This window comes from Ambystoma mexicanum, chromosome 3q (genome assembly GCF_040938575.1).
Source record: "Ambystoma mexicanum isolate Mex_15411 chromosome 3q, UKY_AmexF1_1, whole genome shotgun sequence".
Lineage (NCBI taxonomy): Eukaryota > Metazoa > Chordata > Amphibia > Caudata > Ambystomatidae > Ambystoma > Ambystoma mexicanum.
In genome coordinates, this window is record NC_090926.1 from 28,051,170 (window position 1) to 28,077,553 (window position 26,384).

A 26,384-nucleotide genomic window follows, 5' to 3' on the forward strand; every position below is an offset into this window, starting at 1 on the left:
ATGATTTCGTCGAAGGTCCTCTGTTTCTGGAGCAATTTGCGTTTGAAGTCTGCTGATTTGCACCCCACGATGACTTGGGAGTGTAGAGCTTCATCATTTGAGTACTGATCGAAGGCACAGTGCTTCAGTCAGCATGCGAGCAAAAATGATGGGTGGGGAAGGTGAGTTCAGAGCACCGCCTGCTTTCCGCTATTGTTTCACCCATCTGACTTCCCAGACCTTGAGCAAGGACACTCCATACTCCATCTTCATGTTGTGTTGCATTTTTTTCATCTTCTGTCTTGAATGTGATGGGAACAACCTTATCTGTCTGAATGTGCTTTGTTCCCGCGGTCCAGGTCACGTGTTCAGGGCCCATAAAAATTATTTTCTCTGCTGGCATTTATGAAGCATTTCTGTTTTTTGTCCTTGCAGGTGCTGTATCTTTTCAGCTGACTCAATCTCTCTTCCCCAGCGTCCTTGGTAGGGCTGGACGTGCTGCCAGGCCTGTTTTGCATCTCTCAGAAAAGTCAGGGTATCAGGTCTCAGCCCTTTGTTTTGAGCTTTCCCAATTCTTTTCAATGCAGCTGTGGTTTCCATTTTGCTTTCCTGCATGGTGTCAGCAGCAGTTCATGTGTGTTGTTTTGCACCTTGCTAATTTCTCTGCGGGTGTGTTCAGCCATATCGCCTTTTCATGATTAATTTTGGTAATGTCATCCAGGTATGGTCTGTGGGGTTGCTTCAACGGGTGGCATCCGTCATTTTGAGGTATGCTGGGGGGGTTGAGACCCCCTCAACACAAGCGCATATCTCCCTACGCCCAGTATTTACAAATATCCAGTAGTAGCACAGGGACGAGCACAATTGCTAGCATCCTACAACTCATTACCGATTGCCCAAATTATTGAACTACAGGGCCATGCCCCACAGGAGGAGAAGGAACTGTGGCAAAAAAGAGGATGTAAGCAGTCCCCTACAGACTTACTATGGCGGCAGGAAACAACAGGCAAAGTGATTATGCCGCATGAGCTGCTGCTGGTCGCTTTCAACCAGCTGCACCAACCATCTCACACGTCGAAATACCATATTACCGCAGATTTACAGGAAGACTGGTTTGTCCCCAATCTGCATGAGATACTGACTAAAATTGTGATTAACTGTACTACTTGTCAATCTTACAATACTGGCCCCACCTTGAGATCTATCCATGGTACCCTGCCCCGCCCCAACTGGGCCAGTCCGTGATTTGCACATTGACTATGTGGATATGGGTGAAAGATGTAATGGGTATTGTTACACAATCGTAATTGTGTGTCCATTCTCCAGGTGGGCGTAGGCAGGTACTTGTGCACATCCAGATGCTAAGTGTGCAGCCACATTTCTGGTCAGAGAGGTTTTCCCTCCCTGGGGAGTCTGGGATGTATTACGGTCTGACACTGGCACCCAATTCCTCAATGAGCTGTTCAAGGAGATAACAGCATTACTGGGCATAAAGCATCAGATGTGCTCAATTTACCATCCCCAGGCCAACATGGTTGTAGAACGTATTGATGGGTTATTGAAAAGTAAACTTTCACATCTGTGCACCACGTTAAAGAAAACTGGATGGCCTGCATGCCCCTGGCTCTGTTTAGCATGCACACGCAGCTCTGTAAGGATCATCATTGATCGCCTCATGTGATGGTGAGAGGGCGACTAATGCACACGCCCCTACCGCTTATCTGGAAAGCTTCAGATGCTCGGAGGGCTGCGTCCATTGTGGGGGATGAGTTCAGGGATTATCTTTCTGCCTTAACGAAAGCAACATCATAGGCCTAGCTTGGTGGATGCAGTCAACATTATCTCGGCTTATCAAAAGGCCTGTCAAGGAAGAATGATAGTGTACAGAGCGGTTACCCGCAGCCAGACTATGACCCCGACTGGCTCACCAAGATATGGATCAGGGCTAGGACCTGGAAGGTCAAGCATGCCTTTATCCCAAAAGGCAGAAAACGGGGGAGGAATGTATGGCCGGCCGCGGGTGGTACAACCAGAAGCCTGCAGGGTTAGAAGTCTGGTGAATGGGGACATATAGCATGAATGTGCCCCAAGAAAAGTAAGGTGGAACCGATGGCAATTGGTCTCTTTGATGTGCCTGGAGGGGGCTCATACTCAGAGGGCAAAAGGCCCCTGCAGTTATCACTGTATCCGTATACCTGTGAGGCTGAAGGGGATGGGATTCCAACTCGAACGATGGTGGATTCAGGAAGTTTGCAGACATGGTCAGCGCCCAGCTGGAGAGACAGTGAGGGGAAAGAAAATCCCAATTAGGTGTGTCCATGGGGATGTAAAACCCTATCCTACCAAGGGTTAAACAAGCTCAGGGGCAGTTAAAGATCAGTGCTGCTGTGCTACCCATGCTCCCAGAACCCCTGGTGGCGGGGTCATATGTGGCCATAATGCCAAAAATCATTCAACAGATCGAGGAAAACTAGTTGGACAGTGCCTCCTTTCATGAAGCGACCATCGAAGCACGGCCGGTGCGACCGGGAAATGTGGAACGGAGAAGAGGGAGTGCAAGGCAGGTGGCATGAGAAAGTCATGCTGCCAATGACGATGGACTAGAAACTCCACGAACAAGGGGACAGTTTCTGATTCGCTCAGGAATTGGATCCCACCTTAAGGAATGCTAGAATGACCGTACAAGAGGAAACGAAAGGACAAGGGCCGTATCTCAGCAAGGACAAAGGTCTATACTGCCGAGTCATAACACAGCCAGAAGGGGGAACCTTGAGACAGTTAATGGTGCCCATAAGATGTCGACCCACTGTTTTAGAAGTGGCTCATGTGCAGATAGGAGAGGGTCACTTGGGAATGGAAAAAACAGTACAGAAGATCCTGGCAGAAGATCCTGGCACATTTCTTTTCTTATGTTATGTTATGTTATGTTAAGTTAATTTGCATTTATATAGCGCCTTATGTACCATTGGTATGGTCTCAAGGCGCTGATAGGTTGAACGCCCTCGGGAACCGAAGTTCAAGTCAGTAGAGAGAATAGAGAGAGTCAAAGGTGCGTGTGAGCATTGGATATGTGTGCAGCTGGTGTGGAATTTGTGTGATAGCTGCTTCTTAGCGGTAGATGTGGTGGTTGAGATATCAAGAGTATGTGTTTGTTCTGGCAGGTTGTTATCCAAACCAATTCTGGCTGCGTTAGGCCTGAGGAGAACGCCTAGGCTGGAGGATGTGGGGCCAGCAGTGTTTAGTTAGGCTGATGTGGATTATGCGGCCGATGATGGTATGAGAACAGCTATACCGAATGGTGTCATAGTATCGCTGTATTCTAGTTGAGTGGTGGTGTAAAGAAGAGAGTAAGCGTGGAGATGTGATATGGTGGTTTACCGTAGGTGTCTGAGATCTGGCCCACTCCAATAGTTCCATGTACTCCAACCGCTCCATGTACTCTGACTGTTCCATGCGTTACGACCGTTTCAAGCACTCAAAACCGTTCTTTTCCATGTTCTTTTAAACGTTCCATGCACTCCAATCTGTTCAATGCACTCCAATCCGTTCCATGCACTCCAAGCCATTTTATGCACTCCGAGCCATTTTATGCACTCCAACCATTTTATGCAATGCTCCTTTCATTCCTTCTACCCACGTTATTCTTTCTCCATGCATCGTCCATCCACATACGTCATCTTCACACGTTCCATCCACTTCACTGGTTCCACCCATTTCACACGTTCCATCCACTTCGCCCGTTCCACCCGCTTCACTGGTTCCACCCACTTCACTGGTTCCTAACACATCACCCGTTCATCCACCTACTTCATCCGCTGTACCATTTCACCCGTTCCACTCACTTGACCCATTCTACACCCGTTCATCCGTTCCATCGACATACTTCCCCTGTTCCATCCACATACTTCAACCGTTCCATACACATACTTCTCCCGTTCAAGCACAGCATGTGATTCTAAGCAGATGAACAAGCATCAGAAAACAAGTTTTGAGGGCCTCCTCGAAACGGTGGCAGAGACAGAACAAAGGTCTTGTGTAAGCTGGTCAGCCCACTGGTTGGCCCTGGGACACTTCCGAGAAGGCTTACTTGCAGGGTTTGATGAAGGTGCAGAGAATAGTTGGTCCCACTATTCCAATGGGTCGAAGCGTCTTTGCAGCCCTTCTAGGACGACCAAATGCAGAGGGGTCCCAAGGAACGACAGCGGGCTCAGGGTACCAAACCTTCCAGCAGGTCACCAGCGGTTCCTCCTTGGATCCTATCCTTCGTTCAGTGAGAACTCCAGAGATCGACATGCTATGGGTGTTTGGGGGCTTCTCTTATCCAGAATCTCCTTCACGCCAAAATGAAGAGGACCCAATGGGAGATCTGCTCACATACAGGCATACCATACGTGGACCAATCACGGACAACGGTGGTCCCAGCTTTCACAGCACTCCACACTCTCTAGCACCCAGGATGTGTACTGGGGACAGACCCCAACCCACATCCTGGAGGAACACAGACAAGGCATGCAGAAGCCCACAAAAGCTTGGTGTTTGTGGGAAAATGCATGCCCAAATAAGGACTGACCCGGGTCGGCTAGGAACAAGATGGCCAAAGGACAGGACAAAGAACCTTGTGGCATGGCCATTTTGGAGCCAGGCCACCTATTTGTGCCGAATGCGGTAATCGCGGTTTACCTGGCAGGAAAGGGTTAAAATTACATGAAGATAAGCTGCCTACGAAAGCCATCAATTTCCTCGACTTGCACATCTATCGTTCCGGCCACCTGTTGAAAACTGAACTCTTCAGGAAACCCACTGATAGGAACAGTCTCCTCCATTTTTCCAGCTACCACACCCAAGGGTTGAAATATAATCTCCCTTATGGACAATTCCTCCGCATCCGTAGGAACTGCACGGACAAAGAGAAATTCGAACTACGTCCTAGACCAAAACGAGCACTTGCTAAGTAAACTTGTCAATGGGTAACACCAACCTCGTAAGGTTCCACTCATTCGGCAACTGAGACCCACCTAGGTCACTGGAACCCTCACCAATGTCATCAATAACATGGCGGGCCACACTAACATCCTGTGGTCTTTCCTCTTCTTTAGAATAGGGACCTGTACAGGCCCTCTTCCAGCTCCCGGGATCCTGAGACACGTCCGATCAGGAACCCACGGCTATTCCAGAGTGCATTTTGCACACACAATCCAGCAACCAATAAAGGATTGTCTACACACAGCATCACCACTTCTATTTCAGCAGAAGGTATTCTGTATTCTGATACACTGTGTGATGTATTTTCATGGCACCATTGAGCCATTATTCATTAATCCTTAAATTACTAAAAAAAACACCCTGAGATCCTTACAGCCTTTATCTCACACACAGATATTACGGACAGCAATACATCCTATGTCTATCCTGATGAAGGCCAACACACTGTCAAGATTGCTAACGGCTAGGTCTCTCTCCCGTGACCCCTCCTCACCTGAGGTTTCTGAGGATGTGTTCAAGGTTCTTGAGGACCCTCTACTTCCTCTAGTAGTGGTCGTCTGAGTCTTCTTTCCTTGGCCCTTGACCTTCTTATCGTGGAGGTAGGGACGGGCTCCACTGGAGGCCACCTTGGCAACTGAGGAACTCCTCGCCAAGTGGGACCCCCAGTAAGCCCGTCCGAGTAGTCAGGGAAAAAGCTTCTGCGGCACCAAAAAACCCTGAAGCACACAGGCAGAACTTGGAGCTTGATCTTTCCGGCGGTGAAATTCTGCAGGCCGTAGATATTATACAATACCAGGGGAAGGTAATGGTAAATAGAGAAAGGCAGAAGGAAGAGGAAGACAGAACAGAGCGCCAAGGGCAGCTTTAGAGTGTGCAGGGGCACGGGAAAGTAAAGGAATAATGCGACCCGATTCGAGTTGGCACTGGGAGTCGGAGTCGGGCGGAAGGAGAGCACTCAACCGAAAGCCGGAAGAGAGAGAGTGGGAGCGAGGAAAGAAGGAAAGAAAGGAAACCGGGCGGGGAGGAGCAGATCGAGGAAGGGCGGAAGCCGGGGAAAACTCCCGCAAGAAGGACCAGGAACAAGAGCGGGCTGAAGGCGACTCGAACCAGAGTAACAAAGTCAAAAACAGGAAGTGGGAGCGATACAACGCACTGAACGTAGGTTTCAGTGCGTTGTTATAGTAACGCTGACTGGGGGCGGCCATCTTGGAAGAAGACTAGACCGTGCGAAACGGTTCTAGTCGTAGATCGCTCACCTAAGTCGGGAAAGGGACCATCTTTGCCAAACCTTCCATGGCCGGAACATAACACACACAGACAGGATCCAATCAAGCCCTCCATGGCTGTAACACTCCTGTGTCGATTTCCTGTGACACAACTGTATAAACCCCTTTTGTGTATGTTCTGTAGATAGTGTTGTGTACACTTTTGTGTTAATCACGCCCTGGACCATTTTCATTCCTGGGTGCACTTTGTTCAACTGTAGGTCTACCCTACTACAATGTGTGACTGTGCTCTTGTGTGGAGTTTTTACCTCGACATTATAGAGGTTGATACTTATCTGTATTTACACTGTATATAATCACACCTGTCCATTGTCACTTTCGTGCTTATCGAAAGTTTTGTAAAGTAATTGAGAATTCATTTGCGAAAAAACCTTGTGTTTTGAAATAAATGTATATGTTCAGAACCACACAGCTGGTTGTAGGATCTCTCATCCTGATTTTTTTGATATTTACATTTGTTACATGATGCAGAAAAGTTGCAACATTGGAAAGGACTAAGGGAAACAAAGACTCCCAGTACTGACTGTTTTAAGGGCCAGTTTCCCCATAAAAAGTGAGCGAAAGCCCAGTGGAGTGCAGCAGAAGGCTGGGCGCCTCTGGTAAAGTCAGACTAAGGTGTTAAACAGCAGCAAAAAAGTTGGGGTGGGGGGGGGTACACAACTGGAGAGAAAATTACCCATAAATGGAAATCTTTCCTAACAATATCTGAGAAAAGCAGTGATGCTATTCGAGAGAAGCTGAAAAACCACAAAGTGCAGCTGATCTGAACTTTGTCCATTGCTGCCGCCGACCTTTAAACCGTAGTGCAGGATTCCACAGACGTCCTCCCTCTTGTCCCCACGGCTGAGCCCGAGATGTATGGGCAGACTGCTTGGTTCTGCCAACAGTGAACAGAGTGCAAGAAGAAGAATACACCCCATTTGCCAGGGGCCCCATTACAGACAATACCTTTGATACTGGAACCTTTCCAAAGGATAGGAATGGATTTCATGGGACCTCTGGCTCCAACCAGCCGAGGTCATTGATACTTACTGGTAACCGACGATTATGCCACGCGGTACCCAGAAGCATTTCCATTGTGGTCCATCCCAGCCCAACAAATTTGTGATTTGTTAATGTCTTTTATCGCCTGAGTGGGGATTCCCAAGGAAATCATAACAGATCGAGGCACGAACTTTATGTTGGCCATCCTCAAGCAAGTGTGTCAAATGCTGCATATCGAACAGCTGAAGACCTTGGTATATCATGCCCAGACTGATGGGTTGGTGGAGAGATATAACCAGACAATAAAGTGAATGCTGTAACCGACGATTATGCCACGTGGTACCCAGAAGCATTTCCATTGTGGTCCATCTCAGCCCAACAAATTTGTGATGTGTTAATGTCTTTTATCGCCTGAGTGGGGATTCCCAAGGAAATCATAACAGATCGAGGCACGAACTTTATGTTGGCCATCCTCAAGCAAGTGTGTCAAATGCTGCATATCGAACAGCTGAAGACCTTGGAATATCATTCCCAGACTGATGGGTTGGTGGAGAGATATAACCAGACAATCAAGTGAATGCTAAGGAAAACTCTGAATCCTGCAGAAAAGAATTGGGACCGGTTGAGTCCATGGGTCCTCATCACCCTGAGAAACACACCCTATTCATCCACCGGGTTTGCTCCATTTGAGATATTATTCGGCCGACCCGTCTGTACACTGCTTGACATTTTGAGACAGAAATGGGAAGAACAACCACAGCAGGAGATAAACCTCACAGAATGCGCTCACCAGTTAGCGGAACGGGTAGAGAAGCTGCAAGAGGTGGCCCAAACACATTTATAGCAGGCCCAGTGGATACAGGAAGCCCAGCGCAACAAAGGGACAAGGATGCGTAGCTTCCAGGTGGGAGACAAGGTGTTAGTGCTACTACCCACCTCAGAGAACAAGATGTTGGCCTCGTAGATTGGTCCATATACAATAAAACAAGTGATAGGAAGACTGGAAAATCCCAGTTCAAACTTACCATGTCAAACTTCCTTAAAAAATGGATGGAGCCCACTCCTACTATAGCCCTCATCAGTACGGAGGTCTGTACACCAACGGAGATGTATTTTGGATGGGAAGACAGTGGGACGGAGACCTTGCACATCAACCCGGGACTACAGGCGCAGGAACGTGAGGAAGTGGGCACCCGTATACAGGAATTTAAGGTGATTTTCTCATCCTTGGCTGGGCACACCTCACTAACACATCATGGGATAGACACTGCACCCAGAACCATAGTAAGATTCTGGCCGCACCGGATCCCGGAAGTGCGAATTGAAGCAGTCAACCAGGAAATCCACTTGATGCTGAAAATGGGGGTGAAGAGCCCTCCCACAGCCAATGGTGCTCTCCCATTGTCCTGGTGCCAAAACCTGATGGCAGCCTCAGATTCTGCATAGACTTCGGGAAAACTGAACAAGGTTTCCAAGTTTGATACACCCCATACCTTGTATTGAGGATCTCTTGGACAAACTGAGTCAGGCAAAGTACCTCACAACTATTGATCTTTCAAAAGGGTATTGGCAGATTCTGCTACAGCCTAGCGACAAGGAGAAGATGGCCTTTGCCACCCCCACAGTTGACGGTACTTCTCTTTGGTTTGCATTGGGCACCCGTGACCTTCCAACAGCTGATGAACTCCATTCTAAAAGGACATAAAGCTTACACTGGCGCATACCTGGATGACATCATTGTTTATAGTACCTCGTGGGAGGCACACCCGACACATCTGAGTGTCATGTTTAAGACCTTGCAACAGGCCAGACTCAACATCAATCCCAGCAAGTCCTCTGTGGCCTTCTCTCCTATCAAGTATCTAGGATATTATGTGGGGCAGGGAACCATTCAACCTCAAGAGAATAAACTTGAGGCCATCAAAAGACTGACTTTTCCCATCAATGACCTTCCTGGGGTTTGTGGGATATTCCAGAAGATTTATTCCACACTTTTCTACCCTGTCCACACCTTTGACAGATAGGCTACAGTCGTCCAATGCGGGAAGAGGGTGCTAGACCTAAAAGACGCTTAACAGGCCTTTGAAGCTCTTTAGAAAGCACTGACTGACCATGCAGTGCTCCATTGTCCAGATTTGTTTTCCACCATTCTTCCTACATACGGATGCCTCTGGAGTGGGTATTGGAGTGGTGCTGTTCCAGAACAAGGATAATGTGGAAAGACCTATCCTCTTCATGAGCCGTAAATTATTGCTGAGTGAACAGTCCTATGCGAAAATTGAGGAAGAGTGCCTGCCGGTAAAGTGGGCCATTATGTTGCTGTGATATTATCTCCTGGGGCGACAGTTTACACTAGTCACTGACCATGCCCCACTAGTCTAGATGTCAAGGAACAAGAATTCTGCTGTGTTTTTTTTCGCTGTAGCCTTTTTCGTTCACAACAGTGCATCGGCTGGGAAAGCTATTGGATCAGGCAGATTTCCTGTTGCGATCCCATTCCCTGCCCGAACGTCAGGGCTTGTTGGGCAGGGTATTTGAAGGAAAGGGTGCCTGCAGAGAACTTCCAGGGGCCTCAGGGAGCATGGCGGTAATGTGACGGCAGGTGAGGATGATAAAGGAGTAGGAGGGGCGTGCCGGCAGCCGTAGAAGGGAGAGAGGAGGATCAGGTGGCGGGACAGGCGTGAGGCAGGGAGCCTAATAAAAGGACTGTTTTTTTCTGTATTCAGGGGGAGGGAGCGAGGTGCACAACGGCGAGAAAGCTATAGTAAGAGGATGGCAAGAATGAACCGGAGGCGGCCGCCGGCGACGAGGCGTTCGCCTGGGCCTATTAAGAAAAGGTCCAAGGAAGGCCCTACGAGAGCCGGAGTCGGGGCGGCAGCACGAGTACAGGGACGTCCAGAAAGGAAGTTTGGTAGAAGCAGGAGGACCAGGACGACAAACGGAAGTCTACGCGAAATGCCTCCACCAAGGGATCTCTTTGACATTCCAGCTTTAAATTCACTCCTATGGCATTTACCCCAGTGCTTTCTGGTCTGGGTAGTTCACTGTATAATGCATCAAAGTTCGACGGTTATCCTTTTGCGTTACCCTTCTCTCTGGGTTACTTTCAATCGTCTTGCTTTTACAGTTCATTCACTTTCTCTTCACAACCTTTTTACCTTTCACTAAGACTTTGGAGTGGGCTACTTCCTTTCGCCGGACCACTCAGATACTCAGTATTAGTGACTTTACAACTATCGTTTATTTCTTAGTTCATTCGCAGGCCTGCCTTTCCTCGCGTCTCATCCACAAACATTCAGCCTTCAATGTTGCGATATGATGTTGCCACTTCAATCTCTCAGCAGCACACACCGGTCTCTCACGTCACTTGCCAACTCACTGGCAGTGTCGTTTCCTTCTTGTCTTTTACTTTCTTTCAATTTGCAAGGCAAGGTTAGTACCACAGGCTTGGCCTCGCCTCCCCAACTCTGCCGTTCACCCGTGATGGTAGCTGGCGTCCTTGAAACACAATGCAGCCTTCTTGTTTGGGATTTGGCATTCTCCATGTATCTTTCGCGGTCTTCTGGAGGCAACAACCTCCTGCTGGGAACTCCTGGGATACTGTACCTGTGATTCTCGTCCCTCGGTCCGTTGCTCTGATCCAGTAGGTTTGCCTTTGTCCCGGAAGTTCTGCACTTACTTGTATTCCACCTTGCTCAGAGTGTGTCTCTATGTTCCACCTTTTATCCGTGTGAGGAAAGCTAATTGGTATTAGATGTATGCACTTAGAGCCAAGTGCCTGACTGTGCCTGACCCAATTAGATGTATAAGAGTTAGCATTGCTACTCTCAGTCACCCTCTTCCTCAGCCCAGTGTTTGTGTGGAAAAGGGGGGAGCTGGGACATTGAGGAATCTATGAAATAGGATGGATTAGGTGTATGGGAAAGGGGGAATAACGTGTCTCACTGTAGGCTGTCTCACCCCCACTGCCCGAAGACCCCTCACCCAAGTGATCCTCACGCACTGGCCCACCCCCATGAACTGGATCCAAAAGCTATGGTTGTGTCCTGGCCACCTGGATGATCCCTGAGGACTAGCGGGTGAGACACCCTTTGGTTTCTCACACTATAAACAAATTCTCCAAGCAGACTGCTGGTTATGCGGTCGTAGTGATTATTAAGCTTTACAAACAGAGCTTTTGACCAGCTATACTGTATGGCCTTGAATCCCTAGCCATGAGTGATCTGTCATGGGTAAATTTAAAAGAAGTGTTGTTTTGGAGTAAACTCCTGAATTTACCTCTGTCTATGCCTATTGCTTAACTTTGCCTGGAATTGGTGTCCCTAAACAGTCAAGCTTTGATATGTAGAGGTATGCTCTATATTGAATCTAGATCGTTGCCCAAATGCCCGTTACTGAAATTCATGGGCTGTGTACAATACGGTAGTTACTTGCCGGGCACGTTGGTGCAATTTCCTAAAGTTAAACAAGGAGTGTTTCTCTATCATTGAGTGGTTTCCTGATTTCAAACGTGGATTTGGTGGCTTTGGGCCCTGCTAAATCCACATCCAAAGTAAATGCTCTAAAAATAACTAGCCTATTCTATGCATGTTCAATGTGCCAAGCATAGCTGGGGAAGCAAAATGCCTCTGGCCTTGTATGGCCCATTGGGCATGCTCTGACTGAGCACACACACACACAAAAGGAAAACATGGTTTCCCTACAACACGGGTCAGATCAGGAGCGTTCTCTCAGCTGCTCACTGCAGCTGAGGGAGCGCTTGGTTTTTATCTTGGCCTGCCTTTTGCTCTTCCATAATGAGTAGCGGGTCAGCGACCTGTTGCCCCTCATGGAGGAGCCGCCCCTGCCACACAGAGCAACTGCATTCGCCTCTGCTAGATGCCTGGTTGCCTGGTTGCTGCTAAATCCACACTATCAAACATGTCCAAAATGAGCTTGATCCGTTTGCATCAATGTTCGACACAAGGCTCGACACAGGCCACAAAAGAACCAAAACCAGATACTGTTTGTCAGTTATGCAGGGTGCTTGCTTGTACTCGGCTCGTAGTCATATCAGCAACCATGCGTTATTCACACAATGAGGAGGTCCACATTGCAGTACCGGTCTCAACTCCTTTATTAACTTAACTAACTTCTTCCTTCACCTACACCCCATCACATCCTTTCCCCCAGCTCCCACCCCCACCCAAACCCCATCCCACCAAACATAACGATGTAGGACGGACACAAAATGTAACTGATCATGTGACAACATGACAACCTTCCCCCTTTTTAAACTCTTAGGCAGGCATTAGCTCATCTCTTCAATGAGTCTTATGGGTTTTGTCTTTGCCCGCACAGGGTGGCTCACCCTTGGCCGTTCTGGGCTGTGGGAAGGGGGTCTGTCCACAGTCCACTCACTGTCGTCGTCTGTAGCTTCACCACCTGAAACTTCTTCGTCTCCCCAGTATGGGTTGTCGGAATCTTACCAGGCCAAGTGTCCACAGGGTCCTTGTGTTCCCCTTCTGAGGCTTCCCATGCTGTCACTTCACCAGGGCATTCCTTGAAGTGGGAAACATTTCTTGTTATTGTCTGACCCTCATCGTCCACAGCCGTGACCATAGTACCTTTTACTTTTATGACTGTGAGAGGGCTAGGTGTAAATCGAGAATCTTACTTTCTTCTCTGGGTCTGGCGCACCAGCACTCTGTCACTCTCCTCGAAACTGAGCTCCCTCGCTCCTCTCCTCTGCAACAGACGTCATTTCTGCTTTTCTTTGGCGTCCCTCGCCCGGATCTCCTCCTTCTCCTGGGTGATGTTGCCCTCTGGGGGCCATTGTGGCAGTCGTGTCCGCAAGCCACCGGCCAAATGGGTCAGCTGGGCATATACGTGTGATGCTCTGAGGGGTGTGCCTGTAGTCACGTAGAAGTTGGTATAATGTCTGCACAAAGGGTTTGTGTGACAGGTGCGCCACCTGAAGTATTCTCTTGAGGTTCCCCATAAAGCGCTCAGCCATGCCATTGGCAGGGGGCCAGAGAGGCGTCATTTTCCGGTGATTGAAACCCATGTACTGGGCGAAGTCCAGACTGGTAAATGGTGGGCCTGTAATAATTAGATAACTTACAAGAAATTTGAATAACACCAAAAGGTTACCTTAGAGAAACACCAGTCGTTCTCCTTCCTAAGATGCCTTCTTCAGAAAGATTCCGACAGGGGTAGAGAACGAGTGCCTCCCTGAGACCCTTCCTCCGCCCACAACACAAGGAGTAAGGAGGGGAAGGACCCCAGGGAAACCCTTTGGGGCAGAAAACCCTGTGTCGATGCTCTGGATGGATGTCGTCTGTCTGGAGAGGTTCTTGGTACCCGGACTATCCGCTGAAGGGGAGCCGTCTGAATAAAGACAGAGGAAAGTGGTAAGTTTAAGAAGGGAAACGAGAAAGCAGAATATGGGTAGAGAAAACGAAGAGTACCTGATCGGAAGGGGGATACCACTTATCGAGCTATATTGCAGATCTTCCAATAAGACTCGGATAGGAGTAACCTTGAGGCCGTTCCCGAAAGAGAACGATTCTCAAATCTCAATGCTGCGGATCGGACCCCGCATATCCCTGTTTCTGCAGAGGTGAGACAATATTAGGTGTCAATCCTGGGTCTATTTCTAACCCACGGTTCTACAAGGGACTATCAATTCTCACGTACCGCTCGCCAGGGAGAAATTCTCACTAGCAAACCGATCAGTGAGGTTCAGCTTGTAACGAGTGAGGCTGAGAGAGTCCACTCGAGTCTCCGATGTTGTGCAAGATTTGGGAGAAGGAGTCAGGTCTGAAAATAGGTGAGTGAAAAGGGTAGAATTACACAGAAGGAGTGACAAACAAACTAGTATGCAGTAGATCCTAGTGTCGAACTCACGAAGCGTTGTTGATGAAGAGTAGCAACGCGTCCGCGCGTTGTCTGCAGGAACAGATGAACCGGCTCCGGAGCCGGGGGGCGGTCCTTCCACCGCGCGGTCTTGGTGTAAACCTAGACCCACACCATCCGTAGCAGCGGCCATCTTGGGAGTAAAGATGGCCGCAATCCGTCTAAGAGACCATCGATGCCACAGGGACCATGGTCTCCGCAGGGGCGTGACAGTATGCCCCCTCCGAAGGGCAGGGGCCCCCGGCTTCCCTGGATGGTTACGGAAGAATCGGCGAATAAGAGCCGGTGCATGTACTGCAGCGGCAGGTTCCCAGGAACGGTCAGCAGGAGTATAACCTTGCCAGTCAATCAAAAACTGAAGGCGACCTCGAAAGATACGAGTGTCACAAATATCCGCCACCTCATATTCAGGACCTGACGGGGTAGACACCGGAGGAGGGTGAGTATTCCTTAATCTTGAAAATCGATCACACACATCTTTCTTCAGTTGGGATACATGAAACACAGGATGAATCTGGGACCAAGAAGGGGGAAGTCTGAGTTTGAAAGCAGATCTTCCAATAAGACTCGGATAGGAGTAACCTTGAGGCCGTTCCCGAAAGAGAACGATTCTCAAATCTCAATGCTGCGGATCGGACCCCGCATATCCCTGTTTCGCTCGCCAGGGAGAATCTTTTCGGAATAGTGGGGAATGAAACGCCTATAAAAGTTGGCGAATCCTAAGAATCTCTGCAGATCTTTAACACCCAGTGGAACTGGCCATTCTGTTATAGCAGAGACTTTCCTGGGATCCATGGCAACTCCCTCGGCGGATAGTATATAACCCAAATAGGACACTCTATCCTTGTGGAATTCACACTTGTCTAACTTGCAAAAAAGATGATTCTCCTCCAGTCTCTGCAATACTTCCTTCACATGCCGGATATGGTCGGACATGGATACGGAGAAGACCAGTATGTCGTCTAAATAGACAATGACGGTATGTAGAAGAATATCCGAGAATATGTGATCCATAAAACGTTGGAAAACAGCTGGTGCATTGGAAAGCCCGAATGGCATCACTTTGTATTCATAGTGGCCCAAGGGAGTACGAAAGGCAGTTTTCCATTCATCCCCTGCGCGGATTCGGATAAGATGGTAAGCTCCGCGTAGGTCTAGCTTGGTAAATATCTTGGCACCCTTTACTGCCTCAAGAATATCCGGGATTAAGGGCATCGGGTAGCGATCCGGAGTGGTGATCTTGTTCAAACCCCGATAGTCTACACATGGTCTGAGTTCTGTCGAATCCTTCTTAGGGATAAAGAACAGTGAGGCGCCAGCAGGAGAAGTAGATTCCTGAATGAGACCGTTATGTAAATTCTTCTGGAGATACTCCTTTAGGACTTCCCGTTCGCGCGCTGATAGTATATACATGCGCCCAAAAGGGATTGGAACACCAGGTGCTAGTTCAAGGGCGCAATCATCTCTACGATGAGGAGGTAATTCTGCGAACTCTGAATTGGAAAACACTACTTGAAATTCTTGGTAGTCAGGAGGAATCTCCTGGATGTTATGTAACACCGAGGTAGTGCAATTCTTTTCTTGGAGGGAGTGTGTAGAACAGAACCCTAACGCTCCACCAGAAAGGCAATGAGTAAGGCAATGTTCTGATCCTAGAAAGATTGTGCCGGCCTTCCAATTAATGTATGGATTATGGGTTCTAAGCCACGGTAACCCCAATATCAAGGGATAATGTGCTGTACGAATGACATCGAATACAATAGTCTCTTGATGAGATGCAATCTTCATTTGAATCGGTCTTGTTTGTTCCCTGATAGGACCGGAAATCAGTGGACTTCCGTCAACAGATTCTACTGGAACCGCAATGGCCTTTAGGGAGCATGGTATATTCTTTTCATTCTTCCAATGGGTATCTACAAAATTCCCCGCAGCTCCGCAATCAATCAATGCGGGAACCAAAATTGGCTCGGAGGTGCCCCATTCCATTGAAACCTGAATGACAATCATGGGAGGATCGGGTGTGTCTGTGATTTGAGAAGTCAAAGACTTGGTTGAGGAACCTTTTATTGGCTCCCTAGCCGCGGTTCCCCATGCGGTTGGGAGGAAGCGTTTCCCTGTCGTTTGGTAGGGGTGATGGGACAATCCTGTACTGGGTGGTCTTTGGACCCACAATACATACACAAGCCTTTAGCTCTCCGTCGATTACGTTCTTCCAAGGTGAGTCTACCTCTTCCTCTTGTGATTCCTATCTGCATTGGTTCATCAATTGGGGTTTTCATGGGACTAGTAGGATGCGTAGTCAATGGTCTCACAGAACGATTTCGACGTCGTTCTCTGAGCCTTTCCTGTAGACGGTAGTCCATCTGCATCACTAATGTAATCATTTCCGCTAGGTTGGGAGGTCGAGACACACTAGACACCTCGTCTTTAAGTTCCTCATTCAAACCCCTACGAAACAGTGTTATCAGAGCATCATCAGCCCAAGAGGTTCCTGCAGCAAGCTGTTTAAAAGAGGTGATATAAGACAGTATAAGACAGTGATGAAGTCCAATAATTGCTCTTGGGAGGAAACAGTGATCTCTTGTCTACTGAACATGGATCTAAGACTGTTCAGAAAGGCGGGATAGGAGTCTAGCAGAGCGTTGTTTGTCTCAACCAGTGGTGTAGCCCATGCCAATGCCGGTCCAGTCAAGTTAGCTATCATATGTCCCACCCTGTCACGATCACTCTGAAAGAAGGCCGTCTTGAACGAAAACTGGACAGTACATGCTTCGATAAAAGCTTTAAGTTTGTGGGGATTCCCATCATATAAACCCCCTGGAATGGGACCTGGAGGTAATTCTGAACAACTAGGTACCCTTCCTACCTGTTGTCTCAAGAAGTCATTTTCCTGTTTTAATGCCTGGACTTCCGCAGTCAAAGACTGGACTGCAGAAACCAATTGCTGCTGTTGGGCTGCGTCCATGATATCTCCTTGAACTATTGAGTTCTCTAAGGCAACCGTTCAGCGCCTGGGAGGCCCCAGTAACTTCTAATCTTTGTTTAGGCGTTGCTAACTGTAATAATTAGATAACTTACAAGAAATTTGAATAACACCAAAAGGTTACCTTAGAGAAACACCAGTCGTTCTCCTTCCTAAACTGCCTTCTTCAGAAAGATTCCGACAGGGGTAGAGAACGAGTGCCTCCCTGAGACCCTTCCTCCGCCCACAACACAAGGAGTAAGGAGGGGAAGGACCCCAGGGAAACCCTCTGGGGCAGGAAACCCTGTGTCGATGCTCTGGATGGATGTCGTCTGTCTGGAGAGGTTCTTGGTACCCGGACTATCCGCTGAAGGGGAGCCGTCTGAATAAAGACAGAGGAAAGTGGTAAGTTTAAGAAGGGAAACGAGAAAGCAGAATATGGGTAGAGAAAACGAAGAGTACCTGATCGGAAGGGGGATACCACTTATCGAGCTATATTGCAGATCTTCCAATAAGACTCGGATAGGAGTAACCTTGAGGCCGTTCCCGAAAGAGAATGATTCTCAAATCTCAATGCTGCGGATCGGACCCCGCATATCCCTGTTTCTGCAGAGGTGAGACAATATTAGGTGTCAATCCTGGGTCTATTTCTAACCCACGGTTCTACAAGGGACTATCAATTCTCACGTACCGCTCGCCAGGGAGAAATTCTCACTAGCAAACCGATCAGTGAGGTTCAGCTTGTAACGAGTGAGGCTGAGAGAGTCCACTCGAGTCTCCGATGTCGTGCAAGATTTGGGAGAAGGAGTCAGGTCTGAAAATAGGTGAGTGAAAAGGGTAGAATTACACAGAAGGAGTGACAAACAAACTAGTATGCAGTAGATCCTAGTGTCGAACTCGCGAAGCGTTGTTGATGAAGAGTAGCAACGCGTCCGCGCGTTGTCTGCAGGAACAGATGAACTGGCTCCGGAGCCGGGGGGCGGTCCTTCCACTGCGCGGTCTTGGTGTAAACCTAGACCCACACCATCCGTAGCGGCGGCCATCTTGGGAGTAAAGATGGCCGCAATCCGTCTAAGAGACCATCGATGGCACAGAGACCATGGTCTCCGCAGGGGCGTGACAGGGCCATTGTCAGATTTGATCATTTATGGAATGCCATATGCCGTGAGTATGCGGCCCAAGGCTGGAATGACCTCTGTGACCACTGTATATGGCACTATTTGGACCTTGGGTTACCTCGAGTATTTGTCGATCACGATCTGAGCGTAGGTGCCATCTCGAAGGGGCCCAAAGAAGTCGACCGCCAGTTCCTCCCATACATCACCAGGGAGTGGGGACATCATGATACGGGTTGGGGCTGGTGCTATGGCACTGCAGATTGCATAAATCTTTAAGGTGTCCTCAACTTGTTTGTCCAGCCCGGGGAACCAGATCTTCTGCCTCAGTTGTTTCTTTGTTGATATCACTCCTCTGACCTTCGTGGGCTAGGTCAACTACCTGATGGCATGGCGACTTGGGCAAGAAAATTCTGCAGCCTTTCATAACAACTTGGTATTCTGTGGAATTGAGTTCTTCTTGCACCAGCAACATCACCATGACGTCACGCTGTAATGTCTCCTCTAGGTGTTGAGCTCTATCCATTGCGTGTTTCAATTTACCTTGCTTGATGCATTGTGATATGGTGGACAGCACTGGATCGCTTGCTGGAGCATCTTCCATGTTACTGGGAAGGGTTTTAGTTGGTGGATGACATATTACACGTATCCGGATACCTCTATTGTGCTGGGCGACTGGCTTGATTTCTGGTTCAGTGTGTAGTCTCACTTTGCAGTTACACAGCTTTCGTAAGCCCTTGAAGAGGTTCTGATATGCTTTAGTGATGTCATCTTCCGGGGCCAGATATTTGTGGGCTATCCGGTTGTATGAGATATGGACAAGTCCCATGTCGATGGTGGTTTTGAAACTCAAGGCGCATCCGATGTTGGCTTCTGTAGAGAGGACGTGCAGCTAGACGTGGCTGTGTGCGATTTGTGCATGCAGACTGTGGTAAAAATACCCTTGCACGGCAGGGGAGTGTTCGAGCCGCACAGGAAAATGTCGTCCTGCGAGGGCTACAGTTTGGCAGGTGTGGGAGGCAATTGTATGCCTCTTCGCTCAGTACGTTGACAGTAGCCCCTGTGTCATTGAGAAATTCTGTTGGTATGTTGTGTACCAGAAGTGTCAGAATGGGGCTGTGTTCCTTTGCCGTCTCATTACCAAGCACCCACACGTATCCTTTTCTCCTTTGGCTATCGTGCGAGGATGAGGAAACGCTGCTGGACGGCGAGCGTATCTCCACATAGCGGACGCTCCTTCAGGGTCTGTAGGTAGTTCTCCTGTCTGGTTATCTGAGCGCGCTCCTGGGCTGTTGACAGCTGCTCTCACCTTCCGCAGGGCAGTATCTCCTGTGTTCATGGCTCGATCTTCTGTCGTCTGGTCTGTAATTAGGGTTTCATCTGCTGCCCCTCGGAGAGGCAGCCTGGATGAGGGGCGCTGGTGAATTTCTGAAGACCCCTGCATGCTGCGCACTTCTGCCCAATTGCCGGGCACATGCCCTCGTGGGGGAATTCGTAGCTGCATCTGTAACATGATTTTGCTGAGTGGCTGGGTTTGTTGGGTATGGTTGGAGTTAATTTCTTGATGACCTCCTGGTCCCTGGTGTCTGACAAGATCTTTAATTGTCCTAAGCCAACCACCTGCTCTGTGACTGCAGAGTTGGTGCGTGCAATCACCATGATTTCGTCGAAGGTCCTCTGTTTCTGGAGCAATTTGCGTTTGAAGTCTGCTGATTTGCACCCCACCATGACTTGGGAGTGTAGAGCTTCATCATTTGAATACTGATCGAAAGCACAGTGCTTCATGCAGATATGCAGCTGCATGGCATAGTTGTCCATGGTTTCCCCTTTCTCCTGCATGGTTGTATGAAAGCTTTAGGCCTCATTACGAGTCTGGCAGTAGCCGTGCCGGAAATACCGGCAGGCTGCCGCCGGACCAGTAATACCATTCTGCCTCCGTGATTGCCGGAATCACGGGGGCATTACAACCCCGGTGACCCGGTAATTCTGGAGGCAGAATTCTGTAAATCCCCATTCCCATGGAGTCCTATTGGACTCCATGAGGATGGGGACCATGGAAATACTGGTTCCATCTATGACGGAGCCGGTGTTTCCATGTCCGCCTGCAGGCGGGTGGTGTTATTTCCGCCAGGTCAGACCTGGCGGGGGTGACACCTCCCGCCTGCAGGACTCGGAATCAGCCAGTCCGGAAACAACGGTGGCAGCGGATTTACCACCACTGTTGTTTCCGGACCGGCTGACTTGTAATGAGGCCCAATGTCTCTCGTAGTCCAAGTTGGTATGTGGGGCAAAGTAGGCATCAAGCGCCTCTAGAATTACCTGGTACGCCGCCTTTTCCTCATCAACCAATTCGTAGCTGACAGCAGCCCCAACTGCTAAGGTAAGAATGTTTTTGCTTCTTTCTTCATCCATGGGGCCTATCGCCCCCACAAACACCTTGAAATCTTTCCTCCATCTGATCCACCGGTGCCCCAGATTACCTGTGTCTCTGAGGTCGAATGCCTGGGGTAGTTGCCACAGGGTAATGTCACCCTGGCCACGTGGAAAAGCCTCAGAAAGTCTTGCAGACACAGTGGCTGGGATGTCCTCCTCCAACATTGTTGATCACACTGCGCTTCTCCCTGCTGTCTGGAGTGCTGATTTATGTTGATAGCACGTGTGAGTGGGCCTCACCCCAATGTTCCAAACAGGTGGGCGTCCCACAACCTGCTTGCTGTGCTCTTGAGATGCGTGCTCTCCAGGGTGGTGAAGGCGCCAACCTCTGAACCCTTATCCCAATAACCATGCACCCTGACAGGGAATAAGACCAACAGATATTTTGCAAGGATAACAAAGTTTATATAATATTATATATGCAGGCAAAGAACTCTGCTGTCCGAAAACGCGCTGCTAAAAATTGCACGGGCAGCACATTATAAAGAGCAAACGCATCAACAATGATGGTTTTACATGGTTTACAAAATCATGTCGCTGGTTGGTGGGGAACATATAGCTGGGCTTGCTTCATAGGGGATGCCAGGCGCTAATTGGCCGCTGCTTCCCAGTCGATCATGGTGCAAGTGGGTCAGCTGGGCTCATCTTGGCAGTGAAGGTCGAGTCACGCAGGTGTATGAAAGCTTTGGGCCTCATTACGAGTCTGGCAGTAGCCGTGCCGGAAATACCGGCAGACTGCCGCCGGACCAGTAATGCCATTCTGCCTCCGGAATTGCCGGAATCACGGGGGCATTACAACCCCGGTGACCCGGTAATTCTGGAGGCAGAATTCTGTAAATCCCCATTCCCATGGAGTCCTATTGGACTCCATGAGGATGGGGACCATGGAAATACTGGTTCCATCTATGACGGAGCCGGTGTTTCCATGTCCGCCTGCAGGTGGGTGGTGTTATTTCCACCAGGTCAGACCTGGCGGGGGTGACACCTCCCGCCTGCAGGACTCGGAATCAGCCAGTCCGGAAACAACGGTGGCGGCGGATTTACCGCCACTGTTGTTTCCGGACCGGCTGACTTCAAATGAGGCCCAATGTCTCTCGTAGTCCAAGTTGGTATGTGGGGCAAAGTAGGCATCAAGCGCCTCTAGAATTACCTGGTACGCTGCCTTTTCCTCATCACACTGCGCTTCTCCCTGCTGTCTGGAGTGCGATTTATATTGATAGCACGTGTGAGTGGGTCTCACCCCAATGTTCCAAACAGGTGGGCGTCCCACAACCTGCTTGCTGTGCTCTTGAGATGCGTGCTCTCCAGGGTGGTGAAGGCGCCAACCTCTGAACCCTTATCCCAATAACCATGCACCCTGTCAGGGAATAAGACCAAGAGATATTTTGCAAGGATAACAAAATTACGCATCAACAATGACGGTTTTACATGGTTTACAAAATCATGTCGCTGGTTGGTGGGGAATATATAGCTGGGCTTGCTTCATAGGGGATGCCAGGCTCTAATTGGCCGCTGCTTCCCAGTCGATCATGGTGCAAGTGGGTCAGCTGGGCTCATCTTGGCAGTGAAGGTCGAGTCACGCAGGCGATAAATTCTAACTAAACGTAGCTAAACAACAGGAACCAATAAGTCAATAGGAATGGCAAGCACCTGAACATCATAAGAAAGATAGGTCTAACAAAGAGGACATAATATATAGACATATTGACCCTTACGTTTAGGGTGTCGTTAATACTGCAGATCCCGCACCTGATGTTTTGCCCTGGGGGTTTGATCTACGTCTATCCTCCCTGGTGCCTCATGATATGAGAAGACGTGTTGTTATTAGAGAGATATACAGTTGTGCATGCTTTAGATCTGTGTTAGGTAATCTGAAATGGTCAGGATCAGAGGGCCAGAGGCCTATTGATATGTGGAGAAATAGAGGGCCAGGGCAAAGGGGTTGGTTTAGTGGGCTTTGGTTGGTGGGCCTGGGTCAGGAGAAAGCTGGCAGTTTAGTGAAAATGGATGGACACAGTGCTGGAGCCTGGTACTGTCTCATGCTATTCGCAGAGCGAATTCCTGTCAACTGATACTAAGTATTTGAAACATTGAAAGGACATGGAACGGATGGACTTCCATGGGAACAGGGCTTGTGCAGAGCTGGCCTGGCGTGCTAATAACTTGGCCCCTCTGGGTGAGACTGGAGACGCGAGTGCTGCAGCCTCACAGAGTGGCGGTATTTGGGCCCAGTATAAAATGGTGCCTGGGCACAGTACAAAATGGAGTCTTAGTGCTGAGACGTGGGCAATGTATTCTTCTAATTTTCTATTTTATAAGGCTCTTTACACGTACCGTGGGCGTCTCTCTCTTTGGCTTTGATGAAGTTTGCTCACGTTACCTGCAGCTAGGGGGGTGGGATAGGACCATTCCCTTCCCAACAGGGGCTTTCAGGCCCAGCCTCTTCCCTTCCTCATGAAATGTGGCTGCACGTTTATCCCAGCGTGGCCGCACTGGCCATGTTGCGTCTAGAATCACTGCTGTGGCCCGGGTTGAGGGCCTCCTGTGTAGACCACCTAAAACTGCGGCCGCACCATAGGAGCGGAATCACCACCGCTGCCCTGGGTCCATGTGCGCTGTGGAGGCGGGCCGCGCCTGCCGCTTCTGCTCTGAACGGGGAAACGAAGGCTCGGGAGGACCATACCGGGTCTTTCTCCCTCATCGCCAGTGTCAGTTATGCAGGGAGCTTGCATGTACATGGCTGGTAGCCGTATCAGCACCCATGCGTCATTCACACAAAGAGGAGGCCCACACGGCAGTACAGGGTCTCAACTCCTTTATTAACTTAACTAACTCCTTCCTTCCTCTACAAACTGTCACTTCCTTTCCCCCAGCTCCCTCCCCCACCTGATCCCTGCTTCGCACATAACGATGTGGGACGAACACAAAATGTAACTGATCATGTGGCAACATGACACTGTTGACCGCAACTGGGACCCTAGAGACTGGTGTAGAGTAAAGGACCTCCAGAGACATCCAGGAAGTCCTGTGTCAAGTCTCGCGAGAACTACCACGAAATCACTTACAGGAGCTTCACGTTCAACACATCACGAGCGAGGCAAGCCACGGAGAGGAAGGCTGCCCAACGCTTTCCCCTGCTACCTCCTAATCAGGGGCCCACATACTTATCCTAAATACAGGAACTGCCAGCAGGATTAAATTGATGATACCACCAAATACTGCACTGTATGCTGAATGGTAATGTGTGGGGAAAGTAGAGTTATGTGTGTTGTACAATTAAAAGAACAGTAACTCAATCTCCTCCTGGGTGTGATCATTTACAAGGCCACAACTGGTTAGGTCACCTCAGCACCTTCTTTCATCAAGACATATCCTTTCTCATTCTGTGGTTGGTATTTTCCTAACTGCCCAGACCCTCCAGCTTATAGCGATTTTGCGATCCCGCAAAATGTCGCAAAAATGGCCGTTTTGCACAAAAATGGCTGTTTTTGCAAAAACATGCAAAAACTACTGTTAAAAGAAATACTCAGGGTGCCAGGTTCTCAAAACATTTTAACACAAGAAATTAAAAGTGACACCTGAATGGGCACATTTTACATGCACGCCCATTCAGATGGCCATTTTCACCTCCTTGAGCAAATCAGGGGGCGTTTCTGCCAATTTAAAATCGAATCCAAACTTTCCAAGCAAGATGCACTTTTAAATGTGCAGAAATTGTAGGCAACCCTACGCGCACGGGAGGTGGGGGTGCCACTGCATGACAGGGTCTTTCCTGACCCTGTCATGCATTTTCTTTAAGGTATGAACCACTGCTGTGTCACTTGCATTTCTGTTCCTCAGACAGGATAGAAATGCGTTTTTTGGGGTCGCATTTTACAGTGGCAGGCCCCTGAAGGGCCTGTCACTGTGAAAGCCGCTGGGAGCTTGCAGAACACTGTTGAGCGAGCGCTTCTACTCAAGGTACTACCCATTTTGACTGACAAAAATCGATCAAATGGTCCAATTTGACCTATTTCGGCCAGTACCATTCGATCGATTTTTATAAATGCCAAACAAGTGGAGCAGGGGTTGCAGGGGGTGTCACCCGCTCCCCATGTTCAGTATTTCTGGGCTTGGGGGTTGTAGGGGTGTCCCTTGCTTCCTCAAAATTGGAGGTGGCTGACCGAGAAAAAAAAACTAAACAAAAAAGGGACCCTGCGGCATAGGATCCGACCCGCGTTAGAGGTGCGGATCTGACACCACAGGTTTCATGGGGAAGCGGCAGCGATCAAGCAGTTAAGTAGGGGGTGGGTTGGTGGTGAAAGGTAAATTTTGGGTTGTTTGGCTGAAGTGCAAATCAAATCGCAGCGAAATTGGCTATGGTCAATTCCACCACAAATAATTACACTTTGGTCAAACCCAGAACCCTATTCAAGGTAGCTGGCCAGCGCACAATTTGCACTACAGCTCAGCCCTGTGGAAATACGCAGGTCACCTTTGAGAATAAGGTGACCTGCTCATTTCCAAAAATGGGTTACCTAAAAATAGCATATCCTCAGCTTTATTTGTAAATGCCCCATTTTTTGAGGATCTGGGTCAAAATCTAAATTTTTTAAAAATAAAGAAATGGTCACACTATGAGAGGGAAAGGAGAGAGAGAGTGGGAGAGTGATGGGTGAGATGTGATGTGATAGACAAGAAAGCAGAGGGAGAGCAGTGGGTCAAAGGAGAAAGCAGTGCACAACAGAACAGAGGAAGCAGTGATGCGGTGGGCCAGAAATCTGAGAGCGAGGGGAGGTACAGAAAGTAGAAGGAGCGTGTGGTCGGGGGAGCAGTGAACCAGAAAGTAGAGAGGAAGCGGTTGGCCGGACAGAGGCAGTGAGCTGCAGATTGGGGAAAAGGGATGAGTGAAGAGTGAGATAGAATGGGATAAAGGATGCAAGATGCAGAAGCAGTACAAAAGAATGAAGGACTGTATATTGCGGGAGGAATTCTAGAGTGTAAGGTGTGAGTTGGGAGTATGATTTGGAGTGTGGCAGGGGGTGGGGAGTGCAAATTGTGACTTGACAGTGTGATATAGCATGTAAGTATTTGTATGACAGAGTGAGAGGTTCAGGAATGCAAGTTGTGATGGGGAGTTGGTGAGATGTGTGTTGGTGAGAGAGGTGTGTGGGTGTTTGGTGGAATGGAGAACATAGAAGGGGAATATTTTCAGCATTACAACTGATAATGATCAATTTAGTTAATACTATTAAATAGGCATGCACATTAAACCAAAAAATTGTGGGGGGGGCGTGGCCAGCGAGCAGCCGATGTAGACGTGTGCCCGCTGAGCTCCTGGTGCCGCCAAACATCCTGTTAAATCCTGGGGGAATCTGACTCGCAGCACCCCTGCAAAACTATGATAAGTTGGCGGAAAGACAGCAGAACGCATCGCAGCTACTCCAAAACAAAAACGGAGACCGAAAGCGGAGATAGCTGCGGCGGAAGGTGAGAGAGTGTGGCTGCCGCCGAACACGATCCAAGATGGCCGACGGCGACTTGGAATAACTCGCCATTCACATCCAGAACGAAGAACAGCGGCCCACGGGAGGTACAAACACCTAACGGGAAGACCGCGACCCCGCCTCGAGACGTGAGGGCACTGGCACTGTGCGAGCGGCCCCCGGCGCACTGCCCCCTGACGACTCCATACACAAGACCGCCGGCGTCGTCCCCGTCCCCAGGCGTGCCGTCCAGCCGCAGGCGCTCCGCTCCACTCCGCGT